Below are 14370 nucleotides of genomic sequence, written 5' to 3' on the forward strand. Positions count from 1 at the left end.
ACGGAATAAATTGAAGAACTCCTCTTACTGGGGTTTTTATAGCTGTCCTAATTCTGCCTTCCCTTGGCATGTTTGTGGCAGTCTGTTATTGATTCTATTACTTACCTCAGCGTCCCTCTAATAAATCCAATTATTTTTTTTATTCCAGATGGCTGGATGAAGCTCATTTCTTTAGCTTGCAAACAAAAACAAAATTTTTTTAAAAAGCCAATGTAAGTGAGTTACTCTGAAATTAGCCCTTAATATTTCATAATCTTTGATTGCTGCAGCTAGGGACTGAGTCTACTCTAAAGGTTCTAGAATTTTCCCTCAATATCTCTAAAGGGGAAACAGGAAAAAAACACCTCAATCTTGGAGAATCACTTGAGTATATACTCTTGTGTCATGCACATGTGAGTAGGTCCCTATCCTTTGTTTTTTGATGTAGTCCTAGTTATTGGTAATCAAAGCATAAATGTAAACTTTTTAAGTGTAAAATTTTTCAAGTTTAATATGCCAATTTCTGGTCTCAAACATACATGCCAAAGAATAAGTTCACTGTAATGTCATGTGTGAGCTAACCAAAAAAATGAATCGGAGTGTGTGTGTAATTGTGCACAATGAACTTTTCTTTTTCCTCAGCAAATGTACAGTTATTTTGAAATCAAAGCAAGGAGCTATATATATCTCAGCTCCTTGTATTTAAGTGGTCTTATTTTTTCTAAGAAATAAAAAATAATAAAAGATGAATAAAAAATAAGGACAAATTTTTAATTCAAGCATGCAAATACATTTTTCTCAAATGTATATTTTTAAATTCTCTGCTAGTATTCAGAAATTTTGTCAGAATAGTTAACAACCCTGGGAATTCTACTTTAAGATGGGGTCATAAAAGTATGAATCATCATGTGTTTTCCAATTAGTTGGATAATGTTTTAATAGGAGGTTATATTTAAAGAACCTAAAACCTGGAGGGGAGAAAGCACACATGGAGAGTGGATTTACATGTATGAATAAAGAGATTTATAGCAAATTTATCAAAGAAAACAGAGAAGTCATACTGTGGAGGAGAATGAGGGAAGATCTTGCATTACTGCCCATCTCTTTTATGTGCAAAGGCATACTTTAAAATGTGATTTTACTTAACATGAACTTGCGATTTCTTTCTTCCCCTACATATTTTTACACAATAGCTGAATTTCTTCTTAATGTGTTAAGTGTAAAAAATCTGTTTTCTATTAGAATTAAATGTTTATTTGGGTGCAAGTTTTTTTAATGGCATGTGATCTTGTGGGGAAATTCTTTAATAAGAAAGATGTAATTCTCCAGAGGCATAAAATATAAGCAATTCTGAAGTTCTTGCATACACATCGAAAGCAAAACATTCCTTAGCCCGAGGTCTTTCCATTCTTTGCAGGGAAAAAAAAACTGAAGAAGAAAACATCTTCTGCACTTTGCTCTGTTAGGGAATCAATTTAAAGTTGGTTAGATACCAGAGGGAAAAAATTTCAGGTAGACAAGGATCCTCTGAAAAGAAGAATAGCAAATAAGTATTTCATTCCAACTGGTATGCAGGGGAGGATACTGTGCCATCTGAAGCTACACAGTTGGGGCAACCTATCCAATTTCCACCAATATTACTTTTCACATGATTCATGTAGCAGGTGTAGGGAGTGAGCAGTCCAGATCTGAGCAAAAAATAAAACAGGATTCTGAGATTGAGTACTCTAGGAAAAACTGCATTTGGAAAATTCCTTCTCAGAGATTTGTTTTTCCTGTTTGGGATCCTGTATCAGTCAGAAAAGCAGAGCCTCTAGGACATATAAGGAATGACTTTATGCAATTGTGGTGACTGGTGAAGCAGTCTTTAAACAGTCCCTTTTCTTCACATATGATGCTGGAGCTCAAAGTATGCAGGGCAAGTGAGAAAGCTAGATGGCTGGCTGTAAGGGAAGCAGGAGGGTGGACTGAAATCTATATCAGTTCTTGTTACCTCTGACCTTGGTGATGTGGGCCTGAACCCTTTATCATGAGCTGAATCCATGATCCAGGGCAAGGCAGAGCAGCTGTAGGCCTGACCAAAATCTTAGGCCAACAGGATGAGCCAACAGATAGACAACAGCACATGAAAGCCACAAAGATGGCTGCCTTGTTCCTGACCTCCAAATCTACCATAAGAATCTCAAGTGTGGTTGACCCTTGGGAAACAAGGGAAAAGGAATTCTGGGAAATGTAGTTTAGCCTAGCCAAGCTGACACATTACAACGCCCCCACTTTTTCTTGGTTGCTTTTCTTTGTCTTGCTCTTGATTGACATTTGCACTTATCTTTCTAGATCATGTTGTCAGAGTCTTTCTCAGAAAGACCACGTAAAGGTAATTTCTTTTTTAGTTTTTGCTTGTCTGAATTGTCTTTCTTCTATCGTCACACTTCATTGCTAACTTGGCTGTGTAGAGTCCTGATTTTGAAAATATAAATTCCCTTGGAGTTTTAAGGCATTCTTTCTGTGGAGAAGCATGATAGTAATCTGAGTTTCAGTTCTTTCTTTTTCTTTTTTTTTTAATGTTTATTTATTTTTGAGAGAGAGAAACAGAGTGTGAGCAGGGGAGGGGCAGAGAGAGAGAGGGAGACACAGAATCCGAAGCAGGCTCCAGGCTCTGAGCTGTCAACACAGAGCACATTGTGGGGCTCAAACTCACAAACCACGGGATCATGACCTGAGCTGAAGTCAGACACTTAACCGACTGAGCCACCCAGGCACCCAATGAGTCTTGCTTCTTTTTAGGTGATTTCATTCCTTCTTGGAAGCTTGCAGCTTTTCACTATCACTGTTCAAAATTCCATCATGATAAGCCCGAGGAGTGGGTGGGTGTTTTTAGACTTTTTTTTTTTTTTTAATTCATTGTGCTGGGCACTGAATAGTCCTTTCCACTTCATCTCTTTCATTGCTGGGAATTATTTTTTTATTGTTTCCTTGATAATTTGCTGTCCATTTTTTGCTGTGTCCTTTTTGAAAATTCTATTTGACGCATGCTTGACTCCCAAAATAAAACCTGATTTTCTTATCTTTTCCTGCTTTTCATACCATTGTCTTTTTATTCCGCTTTCTGGAAGGTTTCCTTGAATATATATTCTAATCCATCAGTTAAGTTTTTGGTTTTGGTTTTTAATTCTAACTATTTAATTTCTTTGCTATTCTTTCTGCTCTGGGCTAATTTTTTCCTTTAAAAAAACAACATTTTCTTATTTTTCCTTACTTCTCAGATAATACTAAATATAGTTTGGGGGGTTGTCATGCAAACATTCCCCACCTTAACAAAATAAAACTTTTTGTTTACCCTACTTCCTCTTTTTTTTAATGTTCACTTATTTATTTATTTTTAATTTTTTGTTAATGCTTATTTATTTTTGAGAGAGAAAGACAGAGAGAGAGAGGGCAGTAAGAGAGGAAGATACAGAATCCAAAGCAGGCTCCAGGCTCTGAGCTGTTATAGCACAGAGCCTGATGCAAGGCTCAAACTCATGAACCAAGAGATCATGACCTGAGCTGAAGGTGTCCGCTCAAACAACTGAGCCACCGCGGCGCCCCTACCCCACTTCCTCTTATAGCAGTAATACCGCTATTGCTCAGTCCCCCTCATACCCTTTGCACTAGCTGGTCTCTGCCTGGACTCCTTTCTCCCTCTCCCTGCCCCCAGGTATCCCCATGCCTTACTTTTAAGACTTTGCTCAAATGCCATCTCAGTGGAGCCTTCTCTAACCCACTCTATTTAAATTTTCATCTTTTCTCCCCATCCACTCATTAGCCCTCTCCCTTGACTCATTTTTCTTCACAGAATATGATAGACACCACTTTCTAACATATTGTCTAATCTATTTATTTTGTTAAATGTTTACTTCCCCATCTTGGCTAGAATGTAAGCTCTATAAGGGCAAAGACTTGTCAGTTTTGTTCATTGCAGTTTCCCCAGCATCTAGAACACTGCCTGGCACATAGTGGACCCTCAATATTCGGTGTTCCTTGGTTCCTTCTTCCCCCACCATTGATCTTAATGTCTGTTTTTCATATTGGAGAAATTAATTCTTCAAACGTCTGGTGATCCTTGGTTGTCTCTATGTGAAGCACCAAAAAAGTTTACTAAAAGCTAGCTTTATGTTTGTGGGTAGAGTTTGTGGACGATTGAGCTTTAATATATAATCTAGTGGTGAGCTGGCATATCTTTAGAAGGAACTACTATATTTTACTATTATTAAATTTTTTTCTATGGGGCAATTCCATTTCTCTCAAGAAAAATTCTTGTCTCCTTCCAAGAAATATAAGGTGGTCTGACAGCAATATGGTTTGGAAAAGGTGGTTGGGCACACTCGTTCTATGCGTGTTTTCATTTAATATCTCTATTTATGGCTCCTGCCTTTCAGTGTTCCTGATATCCCCAAATGAAACTTTCCAAATCAGATTTTTATAGGCATAAAAGATGGGCAAGTGATAGATGGTAAGTAAATAAAGAGTTACGTGGGATGGGTAAGGGCTACTGGGTCCAGATACACCTTTTATATTATTTCACCAATCCCTCCCTGACCCATTTTCAGTTTTTTACAGTTACCCTTGAATTTTGTGGTTCCTTTAAAACCTCTTCCGATAAGTTGTATCATTTCTGTTTACATTGCCATTGTAGGTTTATGCCTTTTTATCTTTTTGCTGTCATTTTTGAAAGGGTTTGGGGAAAGAACACAGATAAAAGTGTGTGGTCAATCCACCATATTTAATAAGGTTTTGGTAACAATGTTTTGTTAGCTAGGGGCAGGTCCATATATATCTTTGGGAGAAAACTTTTCTTTTTCTTGGTGGGTGACACTTTAATGAGCTTTTATTATACAAAGTATAGCCCATATTATATTTTGAAAGGGAAACTGTTGATGTAAAAAGAAAAATTTCTCTACATAATCCTACAAATGGTTTTCTTCACTGTGATTATAGCTGTATCACTAATGCTTATGACTTGATTGGCTGGGAAGATAGAATTTTTCCCCTTCCTATGAAGCAAGAGAAGAGTTAGGGGTAGGACATAGTCAAGGATACTTCTGCACATGGGAGGTTATATAGCCCCGTCAACATGGCAGCAGTTTGGGTCCACGGATTAAATGAGAGAAGGCTCATGGGGTATCTCTGTGGAGAAGAGAATACTCACAGTTAATATACCTGTTTACATTTTCCTTCTCTGCCTTGTAATTTCCTTCCATTATCCCCAAGTTTCAGAACTGTTTTGCAAACATCACAGCCTTTGAACTCTCTTAACTTTGATATAAAACTTTAATCCTCATTATGCTCTAGGGAGGATCCTTGTAGATAATAACAAATGATCGAAAGAGAAGAATTTCAAAGTGGGAGTGGATTTCAAAGTGGAATTTCAAAGGGGACTAGCTGATCTAATAGCTTTATTTTACAGATGAGAAAGTTGAGGTTCAGAGAGCCACGACAGAGCCTGAATATCAATGCAGTTCTTGCAATTTTCAGTAAATTGTTTTCACTCACTGACTATATCATTCATATGTCACGGCATGGATTAATTAATTCAGGAGCTATTTACTTAGCATCTATTAATTTAAGTTTTAACTAGTTACGTAGACTATAGAAATAGGGTGATTCTCTATAATATTGGTTTAGTTTTACTAATTTTAAAATGCTTTTGGGGACACCTGGGTGGTTTGGTCGGTTAAGCTTCCACCTTTGGCTCAGGTCATGATCTCACGGTTCATGGTTTTGAGCCCCTCTGAGCTATCTGAGCCATCAGCTCAGAGCCTGGAGCCTACTTCGGATTCTGTGTCACCCTCTCTCTCTGCCCCTCCCCTGCTCGCACTCTATCTCAAAAATAAAGAAAACATTTAAAAATAATTAAAACATAATAATATGCTTTTCTATAGAAATTTCTCAGACCTATGCTATGTGAGAACAAGTTTTGCATTCTTTGAGAACTCTGCCTGAGATAATATCCAAACCAACATTTTAGGAAGGAGTTTCATTACTTCCCCCTGAGAAGGCTCTGTTAGTTGCCTGAATGAAGATAGTTCTTGGTGACCTCTTTGCTTGATACAATATGCTCCATTTCTAAATCTTTCAGTAAAAGGCACATTTTGAGTTTAAAATGTGATCATTGTACTCAGGATTTTAAAAGTCTCATAAAGGGTGCATGTCCCTGAATTGGGAGTTAAGGTTGGAAAATATAACCATCAGAAATATAGGCTGGTTGCATATGCTAAGGAATGTAAGATCAGTTGTCTGAGTCTAGTTCATGATGGGGCTGAGAACAGACATGTTTGCTGCTAGAGGCTTGTGCTGCCTGGAGATGGGGGGAGCTGGAATTAAACCTTCCCACTGGGACTGGGTCAGATATCAGATAATGGGCACGTGTCCAATCCAGCAGACACAATCCAGGGTCCAGAGGGGTTGGATGACAATCATGCTATAACTGATGTATGAATTGAGAGTTCTCTGAATAAGATCTTCCGAAAGGAGAAGGAGAGAACTTGTCGGTGCTCATCCAATTCTGTCCAGGAGCCAGAGCGACCTGATCTTGGTACAACTATACCTGTTGTCCAGTGGAAATATTCTCAGGCCACAGAAGAAAAGTCTGTCTAATTACTTTACTTTGAAAAACAAAAAAGCCTATCCAATGCCCTTTATTCATGTTCTTTATGTATCCAAAATGCTTTTGACTTGCTCTCCAGAGTGATTCTGCCCACCCATGAGGAATTTTCCGTGCAAATAACTGAATAGATGATCTTACTAAGCAAGTCTCTTTTTCTAAATTAATGTGTTAGCTTTTCTGTTTTATATACCTCTTGAGAAACTGCTGAGCATAAGTTAGTCGCCGAGAAGCTAATCACACTTAGGGTAAATGCGTAAAATCCAACTTCTAGATAAGCTCATTTACGATGTAAGCCTTAATAACCTCACTATCTTTCAGTGAAGCTGCATTAAGGATTGTGCCTTAAAGTGTGCATCCCAATACTTCTGTTTCTGGTCTGTCTCCTCCAATGCTGAATGTAACCCACTCCTCTTAAATCATTTTCTCACACTTCTATCAGCCAACGATCTCAGGTCTCATTCTCATTTTATAGCTTTGGTACAGTTGTGCAAGGTCACCAATTTGACCTTTCCTATTGACATTTCTTCCTGCATGTTCTAGCAATGCATCTGTGTATGAAAGGAATAATGTTGCCCCTAGCAAACTCAGTGTCTGGCATGCTTTCACACAACATTATCCCCAGATTCTGTCCTTAGTGTCTAATTCGCTTTTTCCAGGTTTTTCCCAAGGCAATGAATCTGGCCAAGTCTTCAGAAGACAGCAGTATCCGTCTTTAATGGTGAAGAGCACAGATTCTCAGCGCAAGTGACTTTGAATCCTGGCTCTACCTTGTGCTACTTATGTTACCTTGGGCAAATTACTTAAGCCTTTGTGCCTCGGTTTCTTCATTTGTCAAATGGAGATAGTAACAATGTCTGCTCATAGGACTGTTGTGGCTGAATGAGTTATGATATATTTACCATGTCTGGCACATAAGTGAGACTCATTGTCATGGTTATTCCCGCTTCTGAAGAAGGGAGCACAAGGTTAATTAAATGCTGGCTGGGGAGAAGGCAAAAGGAATACAAGAAGGAAAAAATAGGTTTGCATTTCAAAATATTTCTTTTACCATTGAGGTAATTATCAAATCAGCCAAATAATCCCCATACTTTTGCTTTTAACATTTAATGTCAGCAACTTGAATTCTCTACAATTATGAATGTATAACCTCCACTTCTGTGGGCATACATCACTTCATCAGGAGGGAAAACTTTTCCCTTCTTCCCCTCCATGTTCTTTGACTAGTCTAATAATTAAATTAACATAAGACAGATTAATAGGACAGGAACAAATTTTGTGCTTATGAAAGTCCCAAAGACAGAGACTCAAAAGGCAGTCAGACAGTTGAAGCTCATATGCCAGGATGAGCTAAGGAGACTCTGGTAGAGGTTTGGGGCTTTACAAGGGAAGAAGAAAAAGTCACAGGAAGATGAGTAGAGCAAATGTTTGGTAAACAAATGTTTGCCAATGTCTTTCTGATAAAAGGTTATCTTTGGTAGTAACTCCTTCCTGGTACAGATTCTCTATTTAAATTCTTTTAAGCAGTAAAAGGGAAGGCAAACAGCTCTCCTAGAGTCTGTTGGGCTTGACTGTCTTCAGCTCGAAATAAGCCCCATGCCAAAGTGGCATATTTGGGGATCATGTATCCTGTTTCCCCCTCAACTTCAACCTAACTGGTTTTCTTTCCAGTGAGTCATCAGGATTAGCTTTTTCTAGATAAGCTTAAAATTTCTGAGTAAATGACAGGAAAATGTTCAAAGGACAGGTTAAACGTTGGTAAAACTTGACGGTAGAAAACAACCAAGAACAGAAAGAAAACACAACTTCCGCATTTTACTGGAATCTGAGTTAATAAATAGGGATCACAGAACAAATAGCAAACAACAGCTTGAGTTACATCAGAATGAAGAAAGAAATGATGAACCTGGATTTCCAGTCTGAAACCATTACTCAACCAGGGGAGCTCACAAGTTGCCTGTTACACGTTCAAAACTCCTCTAGAGTTTAAAACAACAGGAACAACTTGTTCAGATTTTAACTGATGTTTCCGGATAAATTTCACAATTTTGCACCTCAGGGAATTTTTTTTTTCTAATTAAGGGAATTTTTTTTAATGTTTATTTTTGAGAGAGAGAGACACACACAGTACTAGTGGAGGCGGGGCAGAGAGAGGGAGACAGAATCCAAAGCAGGCTTCAGGCTCTGAGCTGTCAGCACAGAGCCCAATGTGGGGCTCAAACCCACGAACTTTGAGATCATGACCTGAGCTAAAGTCAGACACTTAACTGACTGAGCCACCCAGGCACCCCGAGAATTTTGCTTTTCTTAAAGATTAACTAAACTGACTATTTCATCTTGGCAATTATTATCTTGCCACATTTTTTATAACTAAGAGAAATTGGGCTTCTCTCCATATTGTAGTTGAAATGACATTTTAATCCATACCTTTATAGGTAAAACTTTTTTATCATTAGTACTATAAAGCAAAGCTTCAACTGAACTTTGGTTTTCCTTCATCTACAGCTGAGCATTATCAAAGTTCAAGTACAAAAATTCTGTGGATGAGCACAAAAATAAGAACTGGAAAAAAAAAACAAAACCAGAGATGTATTTTTCTAATGATCTATTATTAGCTCTTTCATAAAAATTCTTACTAATAGGAGAAAAAAAGGAAAAGATCAGAATACTGCAATTTGTCATTGAATCTACTTTTTTAGCTTTCCTTCCAGTTAAACTGATTTCCTCATATATTTGTTTCCAGAGTAAAGCCAGAATCAACATTGTCCCTATTTCTAATCAAATAACAGAGAAGCAATTACAAAATCTGAATGCAGTTAGAGGATCCTGGGAGGCAGAGTGGCTGGATCTAGCCTGATCTGTGTCTCTGACTCATTTTTGACTTCAGGCAAGGTATTTAACATCTCTGTATTTTTGACATAATTGTAATAATGCTAATTGACTTCATAGGTATGATATTAAGCATAACTCAAGAAACAACCGTGGGCTCTTAGGCCAGGTTAACTAGAGAGAAGCCTACCTTTGCAACTTGGAAAATAAATTCAGGATTATATCTCCTTTCCATTCCCAGCACATTTTGAATGAATTGGATGGGACTTTGATGTAAATAATAGAATTTGCAGTTTTTAATATGCAAGATGGAAAAGAAAATAGGTTATGTTACAATTTCCATTTCAGAAGTAAAATCTTCAGAAATGCTTTTATTTCTACCTTTTGGGAATCTAACTTATTTAGCTTTCTAAGGTTTTTACTGAGAGTAATCCTTAAGATAAATAACAAAGATATTGTTATGTTCCATTTTCAGAAAAAGGAAAAAAAAATAGCCTAAAGGAGTCTCTAAGTCTGTGTTTATGGCTGAATTTTTAAGTAACTGTCTTCCATTAAGGGTGCAGTCCATTTGTGAATGCTAACTTACTAACCATGCTTCCTTCAATAGCTCTTTCTTCTTTTTATCTCTTTTATCTTGTATCCTTTCATTTAAAAAAATACATTAATATGCACTTTTGTTTCATAATTTTGTTTATAAAAGTTATGTACCAGCTGTATAACTTTTCAGTTCCAAACTTAACATTTTTGCCTTTAAATTTAATCCACTGTCAACTAACTTAAAAAAAATTTTAGTGGGGAAGAAATTGGGCTTTAGAGATTTAGAATAATTTAATATCAAATAACACAGTATGTCAAAGAAGAGCCATTTGATAACTATTTTAGTTTTATAAAACTTTAAAGTTTTGAAATAGCCCAAAGCAAACACATAAAAAATACAAATGTACAGTGAGGAATTAAATAATCTGATACAATTTTATCTTAAGCCAGATTTGTAAAATAATAATGGTTTACTCTATGAATTATAGAGACCAGACCTCCAAAGCATTTGAAATACCTAATACCTAAGCATTTCTTCAACATTGTGGAATATGTTTACTATTACAGCGAGGGCACTGAGGAATTTTAGATGACTTGGCATATTGAATTATTCTAAATATGATCAAATTAATATAACGACTTTAAAAAATATGTTTGGGGCACCAGTCAGTTCAGCGTTTGACTCTTGATTTTGGTTCAGGTTATGATCCCAGTTCGTGGGATCAAGCCCTGCATTGGGCTTTGCACTGGGTGTGGAGCCTGCTTGGGATTTTCTCTCTCTCTCCCTTGGCCTCTCCCCTGCTTGCACGTGTGTGTGCCCTCTCTTTCTCTCTCTCTCTCTCTCTCTCTCAAAAAAAAAAAAAAAAAAAAAAAACTTTACATATTTATGACTCTGCAAATGATTACAGAAATTTCCATCATGTGGAAGGGTACTTGTTTACTTTTTAAAACTTGAACTTTATGACAAGTTTAAAAATTAAGTGATAAATAACCGTAAAGGTACAAATGAGGTTTTAAAGAAAATAGCAGCATAGCTGTTGTAATTCTGCCTGATATTTATTACCAATTGAAAAATATGAGTCAAACTAATAACTTGTTATGAGATAGGTACGATAGTAGCTTTAGCCTATTAAGATAGTCAAATTTTAAATACATCAAGCTTTAAGTTTTCAGTTATTTATTTTTTCTTGGGATTTTATAAATTCAAATATCTCTTTTTAAAACAATATAAGCTAGCACACACCCCAATGTCATATTTGCAAATCAAACAAACTTTACAAAAGCCAAAGAACATTATGAAACATTCCTAATCACCACTAAAAGACAGGAGACAGCAGAGGGAATCTGATAGGGACAGCTAACAAATTCAACAAACAAAAAGAATTTGGTGTCTAATAAGAAACTGTAAGATTACAATAACAGACGCTGGGAAGTTCTAAAATTCTAACTTCAGTTCATAACTTTCCTTCTATTGATTCAACAAATATTTTGTTGAATACCTGAACCGAGTTGAATTGTGTCCCACCAAGGGATACGTTCAGTCCTAACTCCCATTACCTGTGAATGTAATAGGGTCTTTGTAGATGAAAAAAGTTGGAACAAGGTCATATTGGATTAGGATGAGCCCTAATCCAATGGGCTGGTGTCCCTATGTGGAGAGGGAAATTTAGATACAGGGACACACAGAGGGAAGACAGCCATGTGAAAGTGGAAGCAGAGGTGAGTGTTGCTACTACAAGTCAAGGAATGCCAAGGATTTCTGGCAACCACCAGAAGCTAGAAGAGGCAAGGAAGCACTCTTTCCTCAAGACTTTCAGAGGAAGCATGGCCATATTGACACTTTAATTTCACACCTGTACCCTCCAGAAATGTGACAGAATAAACTTCTGTTGCTTTAAGCCACCAGCTATATGATAATTTGCCCCAGCAGCCCTACAAAACTAATTCAGTACCTATCTACCCAGCACTGGGATATAGCAGAAACAAACAAGATCAAGTTCTCCATTTCATGGCACTTACATTGTAGATAGCAGTTGGGAGGGGGAGGGGACAGGCTATAAACATATGTATAATAGTTCATTATATCTGAATATACAATTTCAATTTCCTTAGTGTCTAGCTGTTCCTTTCTTAATACATTAGGTTGAACTGTAACAAAAATGGTATACGTTTGAATATTTTTGACCTACAACAATGGCAATTTCATATATTTCAAATTAATACACATAACAAACACATCTCTACGAATCTGATCATTCTAGGTACTTCCCATGAGGGAACCATACAACATTTGTCCTTTTGTGTCTGGCTTATTTCACTTGTCATAAGGTGCTCAAGGTTAATATTGTGTATGTTATCTCATTCTGATTACCCATTCATCTGTGGATGATGGACATTTGGATTGTTCACACCATCTTTTGGCTGTTGTGTATAATGCTGTTATAAACATTGTTGTACAAATAACGGTCCATATGCCTACTTTCAATTATATCTGTTTTTTACAGTGTGAACTTTTAATTTTTTTCTTAATACTAGAATTTTAAAATCACAGTTTTATCACAGTTTTACATAGTGCTAAACAATATGTTAACTGAGAGAATAAACAATAGTATTGAAGTCTAAATATAATTGCCTCTTCTATTTTGCAAAAAGATAGGTAGAAGTTGGGCAATGTAGCAGAAAACAATGGCCTTGAAGTGTTTCTGATTAAAGTAGGGAAATACTACATATATTTTATAAACAAAGACAAGCTCAAGTCTTTTATAGAGAGCTTTTCCTTCCTGATGATCTTTAGAGAACACCACTCACCATCTCAGCTTTTCTTAGGAAAGATCAGTCTTGTTTCCAGTGAAATACTATAAATAATTATTGAAATTTACTACAGACAACAGTAGACACATTGACAACCTATACTGTTTTCCAATATGATTTATGGAGAGGAGTCATTGAAAGTAATTAGATTCTTTCTCTTTGTTTTCTCCCATTTTTTTTCTTTCATTCTGATGGAGGAAAACAAGAAACATATTTTAGATATTGTTATATTTTATTAGGACTTAGTTGCATATAATTATGTTTAAATGAACAAAAGTATACCATGGACATGGAAATCTTTAAGAAAATAAATCTTACTGTAACAGTGTTTGATTACTATGCCTAATATGAAAGATGGATGGAAATGCAAGCTGGTGCAGCCACTCTGGAAAACAGTATGGAGGTTTCTCAAAAAACTAAAAATAGAACTACCCTACGACCTAGCAATTGCACTACTAGGCATTTATCCATGGGATACAGGTGTGCCGTTTCGAAGGGACACATGCACCCCCATGTTTATAGCAGCACTATCAACAATAGCCAAAGTATGGAAAGAGCCCAAATGTCCATCGATGGATGAATGGATAAAGAAGATGTATATCTCCTATATATATATATATATATATATATATATATATATATATATATATATATATATAGGAGTATTACTCGGCAATCAAAAAGAATTAAATCTTGCCATTTGCAACTACGTGGATGGAGCTGGAGGGTATTACGCTAAGTGAAATTAGTCAGAGAAAGACAAACATCATATGACTTCACTCATATGAGGACTTTAAGAGACAAAACACATGAACATAAAGGAAGGAAACAAAAATAATATAAAACAGGGAGGGGGACAAAACAGAAGAGACTCCTAAATATGGAGAACAAACGGAGGGTTACTGGAGGGGTTGTGGGAGGGGTTATGGGCTAAATGGGTATGGGGCACTAAGGAATCTACTCCTGAAATCATGGTTGCACTATATGCTAACTAATTTGGATATAAATTTTAAAAAATAAAAAATTAAATTAAAAACAAAAGTTGGAAATATCTTCATACCTAAACATATACGATACATCTAAAGCAAATTATTATGGGGCAGCTGGATGACTCAGTCCACTAAGTGTCCAACTTCGGCTCAGGTCATGATTTCATGGTCCAGTCCGTGAGTTTGAGCCCTGCGTTGGGCTCCGTGCTGACAGCTCAGAGCCTAGAGCCTGCTTCGGATTCTGTGTCTCCCTCTCTCCCTGCCCCTCCTCAGCTTCCACTCTGTCTCTCTCTCTCTCGTTCTCAAAAATAAATAAACAGTAAGAAAAAAATTTTAATTATTGTAATTGCAGTAAGAATTTGTTCTTCTACAGACTTTTTTTCTTTTTTTTTAACAAACAGACTCTTGAACAGATGGACCAATGGTAATGACAGATTCTCCGAGGAACTCCTAGACAAAAGAAACATGAAACTACCCCTTGATGGGAATGAAAATGTGTTTGTTTATAACATCACCTGCCCTTGGTTAGGGTATCCATTTCTACCCAAAATTTTCCTTACGTTGTAAATATCTCAGTATCTG

General features: G+C 36.6%; 1 protein-coding gene across 2 annotated transcripts in view; it reads left to right on the forward strand.

The window, feature by feature from the left end:
* Window positions 1-14370, forward strand: part of FGL1 (fibrinogen like 1) — a 53022-nt gene that overhangs the window by 15215 nt on the left and 23437 nt on the right. The window contains exon 2 of one of the 2 annotated variants that reach the window (XM_040490056.1): window positions 9366-9514. The exons of the other annotated variant lie outside the window; for it this stretch is intronic. The gene's annotated coding sequence lies outside the window, so the exon portion shown is untranslated. The remainder of the gene's footprint in view (window positions 1-9365; window positions 9515-14370) is intronic. 2 annotated transcript variants of the gene reach the window in all.

Source organism: Herpailurus yagouaroundi, unplaced genomic scaffold (assembly GCF_014898765.1).
Source record: "Herpailurus yagouaroundi ecotype Mexico unplaced genomic scaffold, PumYag 181, whole genome shotgun sequence".
Classification (NCBI taxonomy): domain Eukaryota; kingdom Metazoa; phylum Chordata; class Mammalia; order Carnivora; family Felidae; genus Herpailurus; species Herpailurus yagouaroundi.